Source organism: Chelmon rostratus, chromosome 4 (genome assembly GCF_017976325.1).
Source record: "Chelmon rostratus isolate fCheRos1 chromosome 4, fCheRos1.pri, whole genome shotgun sequence".
In the NCBI taxonomy this organism is placed as follows: domain Eukaryota; kingdom Metazoa; phylum Chordata; class Actinopteri; order Chaetodontiformes; family Chaetodontidae; genus Chelmon; species Chelmon rostratus.
This window is the reverse complement of record NC_055661.1, coordinates 12727424-12748007: the sequence shown is the minus strand read 5'-3', so window position 1 is coordinate 12748007 and position 20584 is coordinate 12727424. Positions and strand designations below refer to the sequence as shown.

The window sequence follows — 20584 nt, the reverse complement described above, 5'->3', positions numbered from 1 at the left end:
CTGTACAAGAACTCAAGTTTAAAACTGACAAGTTTTTTGGCAGATTTTGAGCCAGGCTTGGAAATCAGCTAGTTCCAGCTTGTCTCTTCTGTTTTTAACATCTAAGGGGGTCTATTCAGTACATTTGGCACATAAGTAAAGTGTGTGAAAGGTAGCGCTCGTATGCAGGTTCAAATGTTAATGTCATGGGGGACTCATTAAAAGCAGCTGTTATTTACAACTCAAAGGTTGAATCTCTGTGCATTCACTTGCATCACAGTGACCTTTTACCCAGATTCCACTCTCACACCGCATCTGTATCCTTGTGTTCCTGCTCGCCTTCAGGACCTGTTGCCTTTTCTTTTTTTTTTTTTTTACAATCCGATTCTTCAGCTTGCACTTTAACCCAGAAAGCAACGTCGTTTCCCCCACGACATCCACTCCCTGATCAAAGAGGCCAACAAAGGCGTGGGCATTTAAGTCAGCAAGGGGCTGCGTACACGACTCCACATTTCCTATATTCAAGAGTGTGTTAATGTGTGAGATGTATAGTTTCAGGTGGTTAAATCTGCCCCTGAAGCAGAAAATCAACACTTGAGAATTATTATCCTTCATGTTAAAGCTTTGTTGTTGTTAATTTGTCAGTTGACTTATCTACTATGCTTTAATCTTTCTGTAACAAAGCCTTTCATGTCATTGAAGCACTTTTTGGCTGTAGGGTTGGTGATGTCCACCAAATTTCCAAACACCTGTTGACTATATTATCATGACATCTCATTCAGACATTCACGGTCCTCAGAGGATAATTCCTAATGCTGATAATGACCCTTCGACTTTTCCCTCAGCACATCATCAGGTAAACACTTTTAATTCAGAGTGAACTGTCAGTATGTATCATAATAACTTTGGTGATCCCTTAATTTTTCATCCAGCGGGCACCATCAGGTCAAATTTGTAATTTGACTGAGGATAAAAACCAAGTTTCAACCTTTGTCCATCTTTACAATAAACATTACAGCCTCACAAAGCTGCTCAAGTGGCTGTAGACTATGAAGGCGGGTGTGCTCGAAACAACGTGCTTCAACCACGTCTGGAGAGATTTATAGATGTTCTGGACAACAACACTTGACAGCGGAGTAAACAGTTGTTCAATCCATGTGTTTCACCTCTGCACAGGTGGCCAATCAGCATGTGAGGTGTGTGTGAATGTTCAATTATCAACTCTCGCAACTCGTCAGCTATGACGATGACTTAACCTCTGGGGGCAATGGCCAGAGTTTCAAGGCTTCCAGTGAGGGCAGATTGGCCAAGACTTTGTCTTCTGTGTGCTGGTTTCTGTTTACAGTAAGATTAGCATCTTGAGACACCATCCAATGACATTTCAGCTAATCTCTATAAAGAGAAATCAGTATATTAATGCAGATACATTTTATCCTACTTTAGCCGATGGGTTATGAGGTTGCATGTTGTCCAATGTGTTCTTTTGCTCTCCACACACAATGTTTACCTGCATGCAGCCAAAGCCCACTCACATATGTTTGGTCAAAACTACTCTGACTGCAGATTGATGGCAAACGGTCAAAAACTTGTCCCATGGCTACAGACTCTGCATTCCCATGTGGGTATCTGTTTGTAGAGATTTCTGATTGTCCCTTTCAGAAAGCTACAGAAATTGTCGGCTGCAGCGCCCCCAGGTCAGATGTCAGAAAGGTGTTTTTTCGACAAAGACTAACGTGAGCAGTTGTTTGTGTAAAACTTGTCTTGGAACAGCTTTGCTGGTGCTGAGTAGCTGCTGGATTCTGAAGGCTGTTTTAGACCAGAGGTTGTGTTTGTGTCAGAAAAATCAGTGAATGCTCTTTTAAAGACACCTCGCTGTGTGATGCCTTTCTCTTAAATCCATGTCAGTAAATCAAGTTAACAAGTTGTATTGCCAAAATTACCATTAAAGAGCTTATACAGCAAAACTGAAAGAACACGACACAAGCAGTCCAACCTCATCTTTAAACTCCCCATTTCTCAGTCTTATTACTCGAAATATGAATAGCTCGCTGACCTTTGCTCCGTTTCTCATAATAAAACCCCAGTTGATCTTTTTTTGTTCTTGGTATTATCCAGGTATTAACCTCTGTCTCAGTCCAGATATTTACTCACATGAGGCTTCACTGGTTCACTGCACCCACCATCACTTTACTTAACGCTCTGCTTGGCCGTGACCTCTGCAGTGAGACAGGTCAAATCGCTCTCAAACACAGTTCACCTTTTACCCAGAAACCAGGAGGGAAGGCCGAGGTGTGTGAGACTGAAGGGAAACGTTCACATGTTCGGCCCGAGTGACTGTATTTGTACCCACATGCAGAGACAGATGTTGGATTAATGACTCTGGATTTTCACTCAGCAGTTATTATAGTTATTTTGGCTTCAGTGTTTTAAAGTTAAATAATGATTAAAGTTTTTATGGTGTTCTGAGATTATTATTTGAATTCGGAGTTGCTTCGTCTATTGATCTTTTCAGATGGGCCAAATCTTTTTCCGTGTAGCAGTCCAAGTAGTCATCAAAGATACAAACATCACTGAAAATATTCTCATTCTTCAATTTTAAGTACTGACATTTTGACAGTTTAATTCTCTTTGTCTCATTGTTGTTCTTGGTTGTGCATGAATCTTTACTGGTATTTTTATACTGAATTCAATATAATGTGTATTTTCACAATTTTCATATTTCACATTAAAATGAGTTGTCTTTTATCTGCCACAGTGGGAAAGTTCTTTGCTGAAACCAACCTCAGTACAACAAACATTTGTTTCTTTAAATATTCTTACTGAATTGTCATTCAGCATCCCACATTTAATCTAAGGATCAGGCCATAATATGAAAGGGGTAAACTGGGCATTGTAAAATCGTACACATTAACAGAGATTTGTCCAATTTTGAAAGCAAAGCAGAAGGTTGTCAGATCCAAAACTTTCAGGTTGAGCCAAGTGTTGTTGTTTTTTCCACTTAGATCTTTATTGGCAGAAGATTTTTCAAATGAAACAATGAGAATAACAAAAAAAGAACCGTTCAGGAAATTAATTCACTCTATTTTCCATCATTTATACAGTCCTGCTGATGGATTTTATGTCTTGTATAATCTCATTTTATTTTTACAGTTGAGCTTCTTGTATTCTCAAGCCACATTTTTCCATTAAGATTTCTTCAAAGATTATTCACCACTGGTACTTTGTCTGTGGCGCTACCTTCCCCCAGTTCCTCGTCATAGCTTTCTTACTTGCTACTAGCAGCATTTTAACTAAATATCTGTCGCTTCCCATTAAACTTTCTTCAGAGAGATAACAGAGATAAAATACCAAGGAACTGAGACAAGAGGAGTTTTATCAGTTTGAGTTTGACGCCAGTTCATCCTTTTGCTCTTGCATCAGAGGGTTATGATCAGTAACTTTGACACATACATTTGAAAGAGTATTAAAAAAAATAACAGTAGCCTCCTGTGCCTGATGCACATTGACGAGGAATTAACCAGATCAATTGATAACTGCCAATGATTTTTGTAAAGAAACAACACTTTTCACAATTCAACGTGCACTGAAAATCAAAGTTCACATCAAACTTGTGTGTTTAAACAGAGACGTACATCCATCAAATGCACCCGATAAAGGTCCACTATTAATGCATTTTCAATTAATTCCTCTGTGTTTTATGCAGTGCTGGAACAATTAGTCGATTAATCGATAAGTCAGTCAACAGGAAATTATTTAGCCCACTACTATGATGATTAGTTAATCTGTAATGTCCTTTCTTTAAGCAGAACTGTTAGCGTCCATTTGTAAAATGAATACCTTTGTGTTGTGAGGCTGCGTCACCTTCAGCTGTGTGGAAATCAGTTTGTAACAATACTTATAAATGCACTACAGTAAGTGATTAATAGTTTAAAATAAAGATTATTTGATGATGAAAATAATCATTAGTTGCATTTTGTGACTGTTTAAACATGTAAAAAAAAAAAAAAAGACAAATAAGGAGCTTGTTTCTCTCCTCTGAGGCCTTGAAACCAGATCAGATGTGTTTATGACTTCTTCCTGTTTGGCCCCGCCTGGACTCTCCTTGAGGCCCACACAAAAGAAAACATGTTTTGCTGCCAGCGTCTCTGGACTTTGAATTGTACTCAGAGCTCACGGACAGGTATCCTCCTATCTCCATCCTGTCAGTACCACTCGTTGCTCGGCGGGGAAATGACACGTTTTTGTTCTGCTCGGCCTCCCGATCTGTTTTTTCTGCCCTGGTCACTTAGTGTGTACAAAGGTTTACACAAAGTAACCATGAAATGTTGTGATGCTCTTGGCTCTGGTTCACGGTGAGAACAACTTAACATGACCCTGAAATCACAGTGAGTAAAAGACGGTGGATGGAAGAGGTGAAGGGTCAAACGCACACATATAACAGGAGTGAAATGTCACCTGTGAGCAGGTTGCACTGTAAATAGAGAGTCACGCACTCTGTTCTTTATGCTGACCTCACAAACACACAGGGAATGACTGGTTTGCTTGAGTCTAAAGATCAGGGTATGTTACTTTCTACTGTGTCTTCCAAGAAATGTCAAAACTAAAACCTCACATCGTTGAGCAATGGTGGCGTCATTACTTTATGACTGCAGAACTATTGCAACACGTTGTGATAAAATGTTAAGACTATCTTTTTTGTAAGATACAGAGCAGATAGATGCAGGACTTGTTTTGCTCTCAACTACGCGTCCTGTCGTTTTTTCTGATTATAGGATGTGCAGTATTTTAATTCTAGTGTTTGACAAATAGTCGTTGCTGGGTCTTGCCGGATGTTAGATGTGTGTGTCAAATACACGTCATTGCACAACAGAAAGTAGCTAATGGGAATCAAAATCAGATTTCTTTCTTTACACTTTTTTTCTATTTGAGGCTGCACAAATCAATATCTATATATTAATGATGGATCAAATTACTTATCACACATTATATGTAACGCGAGAGGGGTCACTCGGGATGAGACCATAGAGAATTATCACTCTGCTCTACAGAGCTTTTATAAAGTCCTTAACTCATCGTTTTGGTTTTATTACCTGCAGCTTTACTGCTTTGATTCACTCAGCGCTCACCTCAGTGCTGGCAGCTGTTTTTAGTGAACTGATATTGAATAAAGAAGCTGTACAGTATCAGTCCAGCACTAGTCCACTGTGACGAGCTGCTGAACATAGTGAAGCATTTGATCAGTGATTAGGCCTCTGTGTGTTACCATAGTCACAGCAATGACTCTGTAAGGAGACGTCAGTGTTGTTTTACAGGTTGTTTCACTGCCCCCAAGTGGCCTACAAAATTAATGACTTTAACGTGCATCCAAATCACAACAATCCTCCATGAAGTGATCCCTCTCCTTTGCCTCATTTTATCCAGAATTCACCCATAAATTCATGGAATAAATTTCCACTTTAATAATCTAAAATTGTTCAGCAAGATCTGTGATTTTCTACAGGTCACACACAAATGAAGTAGTGGAAGTATTCAGATTCTTTGCGTCAGAAAAAGCTGCAGAACCACCAAAAACTATGACTGCTGCATGAACGTGTGTGTTGCATTTTACTGTAGATGTTTATGGTTCAGCTCATTTGAACTATTTTATATACTGCTGTTTAATTTAATCTACAGCAATGGATCATATTCAATCATCAAATGTTTGTATGGTCGCTGTCCTGGGAAAACAACGTATCTTCAAAAAGTCAGCTTTTCATGAGCTGTGTTAAAAACATCAGCTGTTTTCAGCTTTGTTCCAGTGAATCCAAGAGGCTTTTTAAATACTTTATTTAGTTTAAAAAGAAAAAAAAGTGATTATACCAAATTTAATCTGAAGAGTAACTAGTAACTAAAGCCACACTGGTCTGACAGTTTTGAGATGTAGTGGAGTAGAAATAAAAAGTTACATAAAATGGGAAAACTAACTGCTTAAGTGCCCCAAATTTGTACTGAAGTGTAGTTCTTAGTAAGTGTACATAGGTATATTCCACCACTGCATGCATAATTGTGGCGTGAGCACAGAGGGGCCAGAATGAGTGTTTACTGGCTTTGTCAGTGTTCAACTCTCGAATAAAAACCATCTCATGGAAATAATGAGTCACACTGAGAGCTGCCCACCATGGCAGCCGCCCCTTCTTCTCTGGTCAGATGAACTGGGTGTTGGAGGAGAAATCATGATGTTTACTGCCAACAACGTTTATGATGTGACAAGAGAAGAACACTTAGATTAGTCAGTGCAGGGTGTGGGTCTCACAGGACTGACGACAGTTCATCAGTGTTCGTGTCTGTGATGTAACGTTCAGGAAAAATAACTTTACAACCTCAACATATGCAAAGGGGTGCTTATGAAAAGGGTCATGTGTGAGATAAAGTTGCTTTACTAAAGAGAGTGATAAGCTAAAAATTCATTACACAGTACAGGATTTGTACAATAAAACGCCCCTCCATGCTACACACAGAAAATGTAAAGACAGATCATCAAATATTTAGACAGACTAAAACAATAAAATAGAACAAAGGATATAAAAGTGGCACAAAAGGAAGAAATAAAAAGGAAAACTAATTATATTTACAAGGAAGATATTCTGTTGTGACGTGTGTGTGTGTGTATGCATGTTGTAAACACACGCAAAAGTATGTGCAATGTGTGTTACTAGGCGTTTCTGTTGCTTTGAGTCACTTACAGAAGTAGAAACAGGTGGAACTACCAAAGTTAAGAGACATTTTGCTTTGCTATTACTTCACCTCTTATGTGCATTGTGCAGTAAATTACTCTTGATTTGTAAAAACCAACATTTCTACACAAATTGTTCTTTCAGTCAAGTTTTAAAAGGCGACAGTTGCAGTGCAGTTTAGTGCCAGCAGCAGAATTAGGTTAGAGAGGGCGAGGGTGTGTTCGTCTCTCCTGGGTCTCGTCTAATTCACTGTGAGTGTGACCCTCTGTGACCAGAGGTCGGGCTGACCTGGAGGAAAGAGAAGCCATTAAATGTCTCAGTGCTTCCAGCGAACTGCAACTTCCTCCATCTGCGTGGTCCATCAGAAAACTGTCCTCATGCAAACTGCTGCATGAACATCAGGGGCCAATCTGTGTGTGTGTGTGTGTGTGTGTGTGTGTGTGTGTGTGAGTGAGAGAGAGAGAGAGTTTCAGTGGGTGGCAAACAGCTTGATAGTAAAGCTGAAAGTCACATTCAGTCACAGGTGTTTGTGTATCAATAATTACAATCTAATGATATACATGATTCTGAAAAATGGGGTCTTTTATTTTGGTACTTTAAGTATATTATGATGCTCATACTTTTGTACTTTTACTTAAATGAATATTTTAATGCATGACTTTTACTTGCATCAGAGTATTTCTACACTAAAGTAAACAATCTCAGAACTTCTTCCATAACTTGTGACATGGAAGTATAAAGTAGCATAAAATGGAAATGCTCAAGAACACTTCAAAGTTGTACTTAAGTGTAGTGCTTGAGTAAATGTACTTAATTACATTCCACCCTCTGACTCTGGGGAACAGCTAGTTTACAGGAATCAGCTCTAAGGTCTCAGGTCTTTCCTAACAAAGAGCAGCTACGTATGTGGTATTGATAAGTATCTGTTTCTCTAGGGTGGGACGCTTCGACTGCAGAGAGGTTTAAACTGTTGAACCCGTCGTTCTTCCTGTCCTGTGGTCCTGCCTGGTGTTTTGACAGTGTCATGTTGATCATTTTAATTCGTTTCCAAAGCGTTTTGTTGTTTCTGCCGGGTCACAGCGACCTGCCGACCCCTGCATTGTTCCCTCTGATCACCGGAGAGCGGAGCTTTCCTTCCTGACTACTCTTCAGAATAAAAAGCCTGCGCACTTGCGTGTGTTTTAGCACATTAAAAAAAAAAATCTTAACTCAAGGTTCACTTACTAGCTTTTTCTAGACCGTTCAACAACATCCCATGGGCTTCTTCAGCCTCAGTTGGTGTCAGCCATGTGATAACAGGTGGTATTATAACCCATTTTTCTGTTCAAAGTGTCCTTGGGCATTGGATGTGAATTACCTCTTTGATCAAACTCCATCCACTGAGGAAGACAGTGAGAAGGAACATGACATGTGGTTGAAAGCTCAGGAAAAAGTAAGTCGGTCCTGATTTCATATTTTTAAAAACTTTTTGAACGTATGTTTCCAAAGTGAAGAATGAACTCTGACACACAATGTGAACCCCATATTTACTCTCAAGGCCTTGAAAGATAAACCTCTAAATATTTAGAAGATTGAGGACATTTTTTTCTTTTCTTTCCCACAGTGTCCCATAGAAAAATAAGTCCATACAGACCAAATGAATCTTTTAATCTGAAGAAATGTTAACATAAGATGGAAGATGTGAACTGAATGTGAGCCTTGTTTAACACCTTTAAAACTTAAATGAAACAGCTTTGGCCGGAGCAAGTGGAAACTGAAGCTTAATAAAAATGTTGCTCTGATAGTTAATGTTGTTTCCCAGAGTTACAGATACAAACCAGCTGCTCGACAGTTAGACATTATTGTTTAGTTATTGTTTATAGATCAGATTTGGGTGGAGTGGGGAGACATTTACTGTAACAAACCTCATGACAAGTCTATAAAGAAAGAGGGAGGGAGGGGAAAAGAGACAAACTGAAGTTTATCTGAGGACTTAGACAACACATTCACTGTGCAGGTGTGGTTAGGCCTGATAATAACAGTTTATAATATGAACCACACAACAGTAAATTTCACACCTGTAACATCTGTGTTGTGTAGACTTGACTTGTTGTGTGTCATTGGTAGAAATATGAATGACCAGAAGTCATGGTCTGATTGGATAAGTGGATCATTTTAACCCGGCTGCCATTGACGATCAGGTGTTAACGCGGTGTTCATGCCTGTGAGATCTCTTTATTCCGTGGTTGTATTTTCCTGATTATTCTTTAATATAACATCACTTACTGCACTGAAAGGGTCTAGTAATACTGTTCTATATTGCTTCGCAGGTTGGGGTGCCTAGAAATGAAAGAAAGTCTTTGTTAGCTCCTGTAACACAACCTCTTCAACATCCTTAAGTAAATGTGTTCGTCTTTCTTCTTTGTTGCAGCCTGAGCCACAACAAAAATCCTCCACCTGCCCTCAATCTGAGAGACGACAGCGGCCCCTGCTGCTGGGTAGAAGATGATGCAGTTTATGAGCTTTTATTCTGGTGTTTATTTCCATATTAACAAGTATAGCTGTGCCTCTACCTGTGGCTTCTACAAGCAGATTAACGGCTAAAAATGTTGTGAATTATTCTGACGCGGCTTCTGGATGTGAGGCTGGATCGACATTTGCGCCTCCTCCATGTAAGAATTTAATGAAGCATCTTGTTGCTTTGGCGCCATTTGACCAAATTTACCAACAAACCACGCCCCTCTATCATCACCACCCAGAGGCCCAGATCTCGCTCCTGATTGGATGATTCCGCTGTCTGTCATTTTTTCCTTCAAGCAAAAACCGACCGTAAACTCTAGAGATTGCGTCAAGATCAACAAACGTGACAGGAACAGAAACCTTTCCGCCTTCAAAATAAAAGCAAACGATTGGTCAATCGCAAGATGAGTCTGAGGGAAGTACTCAGATTGTCTACTCAAGTAAAAGTAGCAATACCACAGTGTAGAGATACTCTGTCAAAAGTCATGCACTCAAAAGTTTACTTGACTGAAAGTACAAAAGTAATGGTATCAATGAATACTTTGAGTACCGAAAGTAAAAGTACTCATTATACAGAATAGCCCATTTTAGAACAGTGTACATTATTTCACATAATAACTGATGCATTCATGTTCACAGCATTTTAATCCTGCAGGTGATAAAGGTGGATCTTATTTTAACTACTTTATGTATTACAGAGCAGCTTGTGAATTTACTGCCCAGGATCTTATCTTAGCCTATAATAATATCATCCATCCATTATCTATACACAGCTGAATCCTTTGCAGGGTCACGGGGGGGCTGGAGCCTATCCCAGCCGTCTCTCGGGCGAAGGCAGGGGACACCCTGGGCAGGTCGCCAGCCTACCACAGGGCTACATATACAGACAAACAACCACACACGCTCATTCACACCTATGGACAATTTAGAGTTATCAATTAACCAAAGCATGTTTTTGGACTGTGGGAGGAAGCCGGAGAACCCGGTGAGAACCCACGCTGCACAGGGAGAACATGCAAACTCCACACAGAAAAATAAATAAATAATAAATTATGATATTATTATATTTTGTCAGCCAGTAAAGTACCTGTAAACAACATACACCAAAATAATTATGATTAAGTAATGATACTTAGTGTTTATGTGTATTAATATCGAAATCTAATTGAAAATAATATAGCATAGCGATGAACAGTAAACGTATGAAATGATATGATAGATAGTATAGATTAGAATACAAAATATTGCTTACTCATGCTAGTGCCTGTTATTTATCCCCAAACAAACAAACAAGCAAGCAAATAAAGAGAACAACCACGATAAACAATAATAAACAAATACAAAACAAAACGCTGCAACTAGGTCGACGTTGGCGTTTTATTTTGGAGTCCAAACCCGGAAAGGGCGTTTAAATTTCATGTAACTTGACAGAGTTAGGAGTGTTTTTTTCTTCTCCTCCCAAACTTTTCTTACCTTCTCGGGGAGTCATGACAAGTCTCAGTGTGACTGGACGGAGGGAAGCCAGACGGTAAGACCCAGCCGGAGAGATCCATTAACCTATTGATACGTAGTGATTAACTGATTGTCGTTTGAGACTCTGTGAACAAACGACAAAACCTTTTACCCTTCGTGTGTTTTAGTTCGGAGCTGATTCAAAGTGTCGTGCTGAATTATTGATTACAGCTAATGTTATTGCCTCTGCAGCGCCTTTAAGACTAACTTTCCATGCACTTTTGAAAATGACTGTTTTTGATGCACTGAAGTTGAAAGCCTGTGTCATATTTCCAGAACTTTTAGTAGTAACAGTAGTGAGTTTGTAATCTTATTGCACTTTAGGCCTCTACTGTTTTAAACTTAGATGAATGTTTCCAAAACCCATTAACATCTCAATAGAGACTTAAAGTTTGTAGTTTCAGAGTCAATCAGGATTTCCACTTTGTACATTAAGGCCTTTTATAGACCTAAAAAGTGACTTTGCCACTCCTATAACTGTTAATATGGCTCTTTTTAATCATATGTGTAATATTAAATATTTATTTTAGACCTTATAAATCACTCAAAGATATGATTTTTTTTTTTCAAATATCTAATGGTCCTTTTTTTATCCTTGGAATGTCTTAAAACCGGTGTCAGGGTGTGATTGTCTGATCAGAAACATCTATTGCCATCTACACGCTCAGATACGAATCTTTCCAGCAGATTTAGACCTGGTGTTGACTGTTGCTCCTGGACCCCGTAAAATCTAAAAGGAGACAAATCAGTGCACATCTTCTCTTTCTTCTGCCTCTTTATCTTATTCCTTTCACTTTGTGGGTTGAACAGTGAATCCAGCTCGTTCTTTGTCTCCTTTCTCTCTCCTGTTTTTTCTCCACCCCTAAAGCACTTGCTGGTTGATGTGGAGCAGATATAGAAGAAATATCTTTTATTTGCTCAGATACTGTTGTGGGTGAGGCTGCTACAATGGATGGAAATCCCCCTCCTCGACCTCGTCTATTGTCATAAGTGTTGAGCCCCTCCTCTGGCTGGTTTCTCGTCTGTTATTACACTGTGCATCATGTCAGAGTTTTTCGTCTGGGGTGTCGGTGGTTCAGATGCTGACTTGGTCGCTGTGAGGCCAGTCTCAGCAGACGTGTCTCTGCTGCTGGTCATGTTTCATCGGATGGACTACGACCTGCAGAAAAGGTCACATCCAGATATTTCTAGAAGCTGCGGTGAAGTCTGCTTGCAGACAATGATTCAAGGCATAAACAGTGAAGCGTCCTAAGCATTGAAAAGCAATAATACAGGGAATAAAAAACAAAAATCTGAGTAAAATGTGCTCACTCCCCTTCCCAGGGGAAGTGGAAATGGTTTCCGGGAAATGCAGGAAGCTACAACCTTACGTTGAGACTCCTAGAATATGTTTCACATGACGGATTGATGAGCTTTGACAGCGTTGAAGGATCCGGTTTGTTGTCTGTGTTGCTGAAACTGAGGCTGCTGATTTAGAAGTGTCAGGTGTTCTGTTCTTTCTGGACCAATCTGTGGCCTCCAATTCACGTCCAGTGCGAATGCAGGAAGTAGACTTTAAATAAGTGTTTTGCTGGCTAAGCGAGAGATAAAAGAGAAGACGTGCACTGATTTGTTTTCGGTCGAGGCAGATGGCCGCCCACCCAGAGCCTGGTTCTGTTTGAGGTTTCTGCCTGTAAAAAGGAAGTTTTTCCTTGTCACAGTTGCCATGTGCTTGCTCATGAGGGAACTGTTGGGTCTCTGTAGATAAAGAGTTTGCTCTATATGGAATGGTCCTGAGACTACTTCGGTTGTGATTTGGCGCTACATAAATAAAATTAAATTGAGTTAAATTAAGCTTAAAGTTGCTGCAATCAATATTGGAAATGTATGAAATGATGATGACAAGGTGAAAGAGGTTGCTAGTGATGGACCGACAGAGAATTATTACTGACTCTGCAGCTCTGCTCAGCTTTACGGAGCTTTAGAGTGACTTTCAGCGCATTGTTCAGCTGTACTGTTTTGGTTTTCAGCAGCAGCAGCAGCAGCAGCAGCAGCAGGCAGCTGTTTCCAGTGAAAAGACTCACTGTACACTTACCTGCTCAGCACCGAACGACAGGCAGACACAGGTAATGACTGGTGAACATAGCGGAGCTTTTAGCAACTAAAGAGCCAGATATTTCCCCCAGGAATTGGTGGAGACCAAAAATAGAGCGTCCTCAAATGAATGATAATGTTGCTTAATAACTGCAGGGTGTGTAAATTAAGCAACGGTTTGCGAATGAGTTGCTATATCAACTTAAAGATAATGAGAGTCACACATACATACATACAAAAATCCCCTCTGGTCCGGAGGCGTCCCGGGGAAGATCAGATCAGATGTTTGTCCCAAACATGTTTCTGTTGCGCGCTGTTATTGGCTGGGGGGCTACACACCCACTGCCCAAAGGTTGCAGCCCAGAAACCGAACACAGCAGAAAAAGAAGAAATTAAGAAAATACAGGCACAGAGCTGCGTGTCAGCAGAAAAATACATTTGTAGGTGGTCAAAAGTGATAATTGAGGGGGATTACTTTTGTACGAGTCCATACATTGTTTCAGGAAAATCCCGGATAGTATACCTTTAGCAAACAACACCGCTGAAACCCTGGATTACAGGGCTTTTACAAAATCGTCCAGTATCATTGTCTCTGATGATGAGGTGTGTCTGCAGGTAGAGTGGGAGGTTTTCTCTAAAGGAAGCTCCTCATGGTAGCTCACCGTAGGCTGTGGTACTCTACATTACACTGGCCTTCTTTATGAATTTTGTTTATGAGTGAAAAAAGATGGATGTGGCTCCAGCAGTGATGCAGCTGTTTTTACCAGATTGTCATCACGGCGAGGGAGCTCAGACTGAAGGAGGTAAAGTTGTCAACCCTTCTATTGGTCCAGTCCTCTATTCGATCCAGTCCTCAGCTGCAGTCATCAACTCTGTGACTGAAACAATAATATTGCAGATTGTGGCCCAAATGATTTACCTTTGCAAAACGCCTGGGTTCACTTTCACAGGACGAGGAGCTCAGAGCTCGAACCACTGCTCGTTCACGTTGAGTATGTTCACACTTTAGGGTTTCAGAAAAGGCAGGTTAAATGATTTGACAGTAAGATAGAGAAAAGGGGGGCCGTCTGTTGACTGGTTGGGAAATAATCATGGGAAGAAAAACAACAAACATTTTTTAAGAATGTCACGATGTTGTGGCCTTTTTGTTGAACTTCCCCTTTAGCATCTTCTTGTGAAATGAAACAAATTAAAGCTAGATTTTAAACATGCAGTTTTAGGTTGCTGCTCACTTCTTCACTGTAATTTGCCATTTTTAGAAAAATGACTAAGGCAAAAAAAAAAACAAAACCCAACAACAAATATTTCCCTAATTGATAACCACGTGTCTACTGTACAAGGATGAAATGAGGCGCTGAATAGAAACTTGTGCTGGAATGGTCCTTTAAATTAGTGTTAATCTCATAACGACCCTCTGAAGCTCTCAGGCCAAACTGTCTTTCTGCAACAGGACCCTGGGGTTTGCCTTACTGCCATCGCCTCAAAAATAGCTTCCCTGTAAGTTTAGTTAGAGGTGTCGCGGGGTCAGTGTTACACTCTGATACCCGGCGTGTTACTTTTTATATATATATGTTCCCTAATCGATGCCATCTTGCCTCGCTTACACCTTGGAACAGAGGGAGGCCAGTGTATTAAACTATAACTGAATTACATTTGGATCTGGGCTCGGCCTCATGAGTGCTGCTGCTTGATAAAATACATGCCGTCGTATTTTTAGCTCTATTACAAGTGGTTTTAATTTTAGCGCCTCAAGTCTGTGAGTTACTCAGTTCACTGCAGTAATTTAATGCAGTAAGGAAAGAGAAACCTGGACTCACCAGCCACAAGCTGATTTCAGGGAACTACGGTAAAAAACTAAATCGGCATGTTCTCACAGGTAGTGTGTTGGGTTTATAGTCCAGAAGAACGAACATAGTAGGATTGAATCCCTACAAGCCTCCACTCTGAGCTCAATCACTGTCTTCCTCTTTTACATTTTTAACTCTGTAACAGCTTGTGTTGTCTTTGTTTTGGATTTCTTTACAATACTGCAACAAAACAGTGCAGGACCACGGCAAATGATGGTAGCATTATTGTATGCTGAGGTTGTATGTATGAGGTAGCTTTAAGTATGCCGGGTGGGAGCCAGTGAGAGCAGTGCAGTAGTAGCCAGTGTGCCATCAGTGGAGCTGAGATAATGTATTAATGCAATATAGTATAGTTTAATACAATTATGTAATGCAATAATATAATAATTTAATAATATATGATGCAATGAAAACAATAAAACAAAATACAATTCCTGTGTATTCAGTTTCAGAGTTTTCAAGAAGCACCACTGAGCTGAACTGAGTGCAGCTTTCAGAGTCGTTCGGCCTGAAAACAGCCGTGTGAGGCTGCGTTGGTGGGGACGTGTTGTTTCAGGTAGCAGTGAGTCAATAAAACGTCTTGGGCCCGCAGATGAATGCTTATGACGGCTTATCAGGCACCAAAACACTGCGCTGAGCGCTGAAATATTTTGCTCTGGAAACTGATTGCAGCGGCAGTTCTATCTTTTATCGAACATTCACAAAGTAAACGGAAATGTGTTCTTGTTACAAATGTGCTGGGAATGTGTGCTGGCATGCATTTGATTGGGCAGTGCAGCGTTTTGAACAACCCTGTAGTGTTTCGGCAGAGCCCTCAGTGTTGACACCCCCACTGCATCACCAGAAGTGCTGGAAAGTAATTAAGTATGTTTTCTCAAATCCTGTACTTAAGTACAGTTTTGAGGTACTTGTACTACACTTAAGTATTTCCATTTTCTCCTACTTTGGACTTCCACTACTTTTAATAAGGAAATATTGTAACTGTTACTCCATTAAATATATTTAGCAGTTGCAGTGCAGGAGAGCTGCTAGTACTCTGACCAGGACTAGATTATATAACGCAGTTTCAGACATTTGAGTCAGTGTCTGTCCATATTTGGTTGACCACAGATTACATGAATAATTTACTCTTGTTGGAAAACTTTTATTGCACTTAAGATAAGATCAACTTTATTAAGGAAATTTGGTTCTACAGGGTTAGCATTAGTAGAAATAGCAATGGCAAAGGCAATGGAAAATACAAAATAAGAAGCTGACTCTACATATGTACATTTTATACAAGACTATTAAAAATATAGCAAAAAAGAAAAGTATTTAGAAATATAAAAAAAAATTGAGACTCCTCTGCTCTGCTCCATATATCTGAACAGCATTACCGGGCATGCTAGCTAGACTAGCCACTTAGCTTAACACTCAGAGAGGCTAGCTCCTGGACAGGCTAATTACTAAAACAAGTCTTTACAGTTGGGCTAATTCCTGAACAGGCTAGTTACTGAAACAAGTCTTTACACTTAGACTGGCTAATTCCTGACCAGGCTAATTACTGAAACAAGTCTTCACACGTAGAAAGACAAAATCATGAACAGGCTAATTGCTGAAACAAGTTTTTATACTTAGACAGGCTAATTCCTGAACAGGCTAATTGCTGAAACAAGCCTTTACACTTAGACAGGCTAATTCCTGAACAGGCTGATTACTGAAAGAAGTCTTTACCCACATTACAGCAATCGTTAAATACACTCAACATCGATTAGACAGTGCAACATCATGAACTACAGGACGAGAATCGAGTTATTGTGCTACGTGACCATTCCAGCCGAAATGTGGCAAAGGATGAGCAGAAAAAGAAGGAAGTGGAAACAGACCTGAAATTTCAAAATAAAATTTCAAAATAAAGCTCTCGAAGGGTTTTTCCAGTGCATTTCTGTATTCTTCTACCACTGGTTGCTGGACTGGCCTCGTTCGTATCAATGACTGTCTGAAAGCAGCCCAACACTTCCAGTTAAAGGTCAGAGCCGCTGTTTATTAGTTCAAGGAGGACTCTTGAGCCAGCTGTCTATTTGTTATCAAACACTAAACTGATATCCGCTGATTGCAATCGCAAAAGTAATTCCAGGAGAGTTTAAACATGTTCATTCTCTGCTCTGTGAAAGTCACTGTGGTTTGTTTATGATTTTAAAGTTCTGAGGCAACAATTAGTTTTAAGTGTCAGGGCTGCATTGAAGCTGATAGCACGAGGCTTTCATCATAATTAACAGGCATCCAGGCTTTGGAAATGGAAATTGCCACTTTCAGCTTCACACCAGATTCTCTGATTGGAGTGGCTCTGCAAGTTGCCCCTGAGAGGAGGAAAAGCTCCTCAGAAGTGTTTGAGAGGCAGCGGCAAGTTTTCTGCGCAAAGTTTTAGTGTAAAACTTTTTTCTTAGTTTACTCTATTTTAAAACAATGGCTCCAGAGTTGGCTTCGAGCTGGGCAGCTGGACAGGAAGTACACTGTACACAGCAGAATAAAATAAATAGGAATTAAACAAATATTTGTTGGTAAAACAAAGGCTGTTGTGGTGAGAGCATTACTGTGTGGCCTCAGGCAAAAGTTTCTGTGTTTTCTTGGTGAGGTTGATAGACTTTGTTATTTAGACAAGAACGACCCTGTTGCTCATAATTTTATTTGCCCTGTTAGTCTGGAGGTCATGACTCGTACAACTCAAGAAAACAATTAAGATGTTTTTGCAGTTTCAATTTTTGAAGATTGAGTTTGACTTTAATTGTTGTCTCGGGATATCAGACGCATTTCATACTCATGGTTTTGTTGAAATCTAACTTAAGCAGTTTAATTTGATAATGTTGAATTTTGTTGTCGTCCATGTCTGATTATGTTAATCATGAAGTCCTTCATCTTGGCCTTTCAATAAATTCAATCAACTGTGATCGCTCCCTTTGATAAAAGCCTGTCCAGCTATGACAGGATTACTTGACAGACGTCTCAGTAATACTCAGTTATCTGAAACAACTATTGAGATATTCCAGTTGGGATCATGGTCATAGTGTTTGATCATTTGAGATGATGATCCTGAGAACTTGTGACAAAGACCTTTCGAAAAGGAACATCTTAGAATCATTTTCATTTTATCTTGAGGTAATGAGATAATAAATGAGAACCGATGTCGATGTCCAGATGATGAAATACTTCAGAGACCACCATGTGCGTAGTTTTACTGATTGCTGTAACAGAAAAGTAAAAAGAGCCAAAGGTTGTTTTGCTGAATTGATCTACAGTCAGCTCTCTTGACTTCTTATCTCAAAGCTCCAACTGCTCCAACATACAGTCTTGTAAGTGGGGCAGATATCATGAACAGTTTAGTATGTAGTAGAGTTAACAGGTTTTTATCTCCACCAGGTGTTAGACTGGAGGGGATCATGCGTTTGGTCGTGTGTGTAATCTTGCAAACTACCGGACCAGACTATTTTCATCGGCGGATTAATGCACATTTGATGCTCTAGAGAGTATTTGCAGCAGCAGGATGGTGTATGTAGCACTGAAAATAAACTACAGTGTCCATTTTTATTGTAAACTTCTCACCCAGTGCTTAAGTGCAGCTCATTTATGTGTTTTTAGATTACAGTGCAGCTCTCAGACACTAAAGAATATTAGATATATCAGGCAACAGCTACACAAAAAAGTATTTGTTCGTAGGATCAATTTGTTGTTGGTTTTGGTCTTTTCACAGGATTTGTTCCGTTAAGAAGATCACCAGATTCATGCTTTACAACTTCCAAATTACTATATGTAATGTATCTTGACTCTTTATCAGTGGACTATTGGTTGTGAAGGGTTTACACTTGTTCGCGTTATGGCCATTTGCCTACGGACTATAATATGGGTTTATAGGATGTCAGTGAGGTCTACTACTGTCCAATCAGACGCACCTCCCTCTTCTATCGCCACTGCTTGAGGAGCTCTGAATGAAAAAAACAGGGCTAAAAATACCCACGTCATCTCAAGTGCTGGCAGAGCTTGGGAAAGAGACACTCATCAAACTCTGTGCACAAACATCAGGGTGGGTAAACACCAAACTAACCAAACTCTGCTGCAGTTTGGCAACATCCAGTGAATTTCTTTACCAGACACTGACCATGATTAATGCTTCATGATTGGCAGACTGGTTTCAAGATAGACCAGACTCTTGTGGCTCGAGCACCAGAAAGGTCAAATTCTAGCTCTGTCAGAACTGACCACTCTGGAAGAACCAAAACCACGACTGCTTTTAGAAACACTTACTGCATGTCACTGTGATGCCACAAACCTTTGAACCCAATTTTTATTTTCGGATCGAACAATGAAAGTGCTGCGTGTCACACAAGAGAGAGAACTTTTGAGTTTGTGGCTGTATTCAAACTTTCTCTTACGCCTTCGCAAGATTTCGTCCTCACTGCTGCTGCTTTTTAATCTGGTGCCTGAGAAACCTCTGTGAGGGCAAAGTGAGAATTCATACTGGTTTCCCAAACCCGTCGCAACACAGAGATCACCTCTGTTCACTGGCTCATAATGGAACTAATGTTGTGTTTAGTGTTGAGGTGACGTGGAAAGCACCCCTGCCCTATGAAGTCATAAGAAAAGGTTCCAACACTGCTGTGTTCAGCCCCCACTGCAGCTGCACAAGATGAGAACTACGTATTACATGTATATGAGTCATTTTGTAAACTACTCCGTAACAGTTGTTTTTTGGAAAATACTTTATGAAGTTACATAAAATAAAACTACTGGTTCCAAATTGTTGTCCCCACCTCAGGAGACAGTGCCAACTAGTTTTATAATCGATTTTAACTGACTAGTTGTTGCAGCCATATGAGTAAGTTGTCTGAAATTAAAGTCTTTGGTAAAGCGTTATTCCAACTGTCTGTTAAGTTTGCAGTTGTAAATGTAAATACATAATTTATTAATGGTTTTTGGTTCAGATGCTCTGCAGCATTTCTCCAGATTTGTCCTAATATTTGCATTTTCTGTAGCCAGTTTTCTGAAAATTTGGTTAAAAATGAAAATGTGCAAATGAAGCATCAGTACATTAATAACCATTGATAAAGCCCTTAGATACAACAAAGGGTTTCTCATTAGAGCTAAAGCAATTGCATAAAAAACCCTAAGGACAGAATAAATTCATGAAATAATGCAACAGACGAAGACAACTTTATGAACGGCGTCTCCTTTACAATTCAGATGAAATCGCACGGCAGATTGTTGCAGCATCGATATGTTGAATTCAGTTTCGTCATGCCTGGCAAACATCAGATATCCTCTCAATGCGACTACAGGTGTAATGACCTGCCCCAATCGCTGCATGATGGAAAACTGAATTAGAGCCCACAAACATGTATTTTCCACAGGAGTAGCTCCGTGGTGAGGAAGGTGTTCTCAGCAGCTTTGGAAGAGATTTCAAAGCGTTTCACAGACCTACACACATCCAGTGCCTTGTCATTACCCCGAGCCTCTCCATCAAAGAGATGCTGAACTAGTATAATTTCCACCAGTGAAGGAAATAACATTATAATAGACACATATTTCAGTTGTTTCTGGGCAGAAAGCAGCAGCGGCTGACATCTGGTCTTGTTCTGTAGTTATGAGAATCAAACATCTGGAGACTCATTGCTACTGTTGTGAAAGAGACAAATGGGTCACGGTCTCATTTTAAACACAAATCTGTGGACCTGATATCTAGGTCAACTTAGAGAGACTTACACTGCTTTATTTTAGTTATTTGCTTGGCAAGAAAACACAGAAGAGCTGAAGTGATTAGAGAAAAAGGAAATGAGACAAAAAGACAAATCTACACAGCTGTGAAGGAAAATTCAGTTAGAGAGAAAAAGGCTGCAGAGATTTGAGCCGAATATGGATTTAAAAACCAGCTTCTCCAAAGGTTCGGTTTGTTTTGTTGGCTTGCAGAGTTTGTGTCTCACCATAGAGGAA

General features: G+C 39.9%; 1 protein-coding gene across 2 annotated transcripts in view; it reads left to right on the top strand.

Moving 5' to 3' along the window:
- The first annotated feature begins 10679 nt into the window (after positions 1-10679).
- kank3 (KN motif and ankyrin repeat domains 3) overlaps positions 10680-20584 on the top strand; it is a 31713-nt gene continuing 21808 nt past the window's right edge. Inside the window, exon 1 of one of the 2 annotated variants that reach the window (XM_041934868.1) lies at positions 10680-10719. The gene's annotated coding sequence lies outside the window, so the exon portion shown is untranslated. Of the gene's footprint in view, positions 10720-12720; positions 12809-20584 lie in introns of those variants that run through there. The other variant, XM_041934869.1, reaches the window with a different exon arrangement.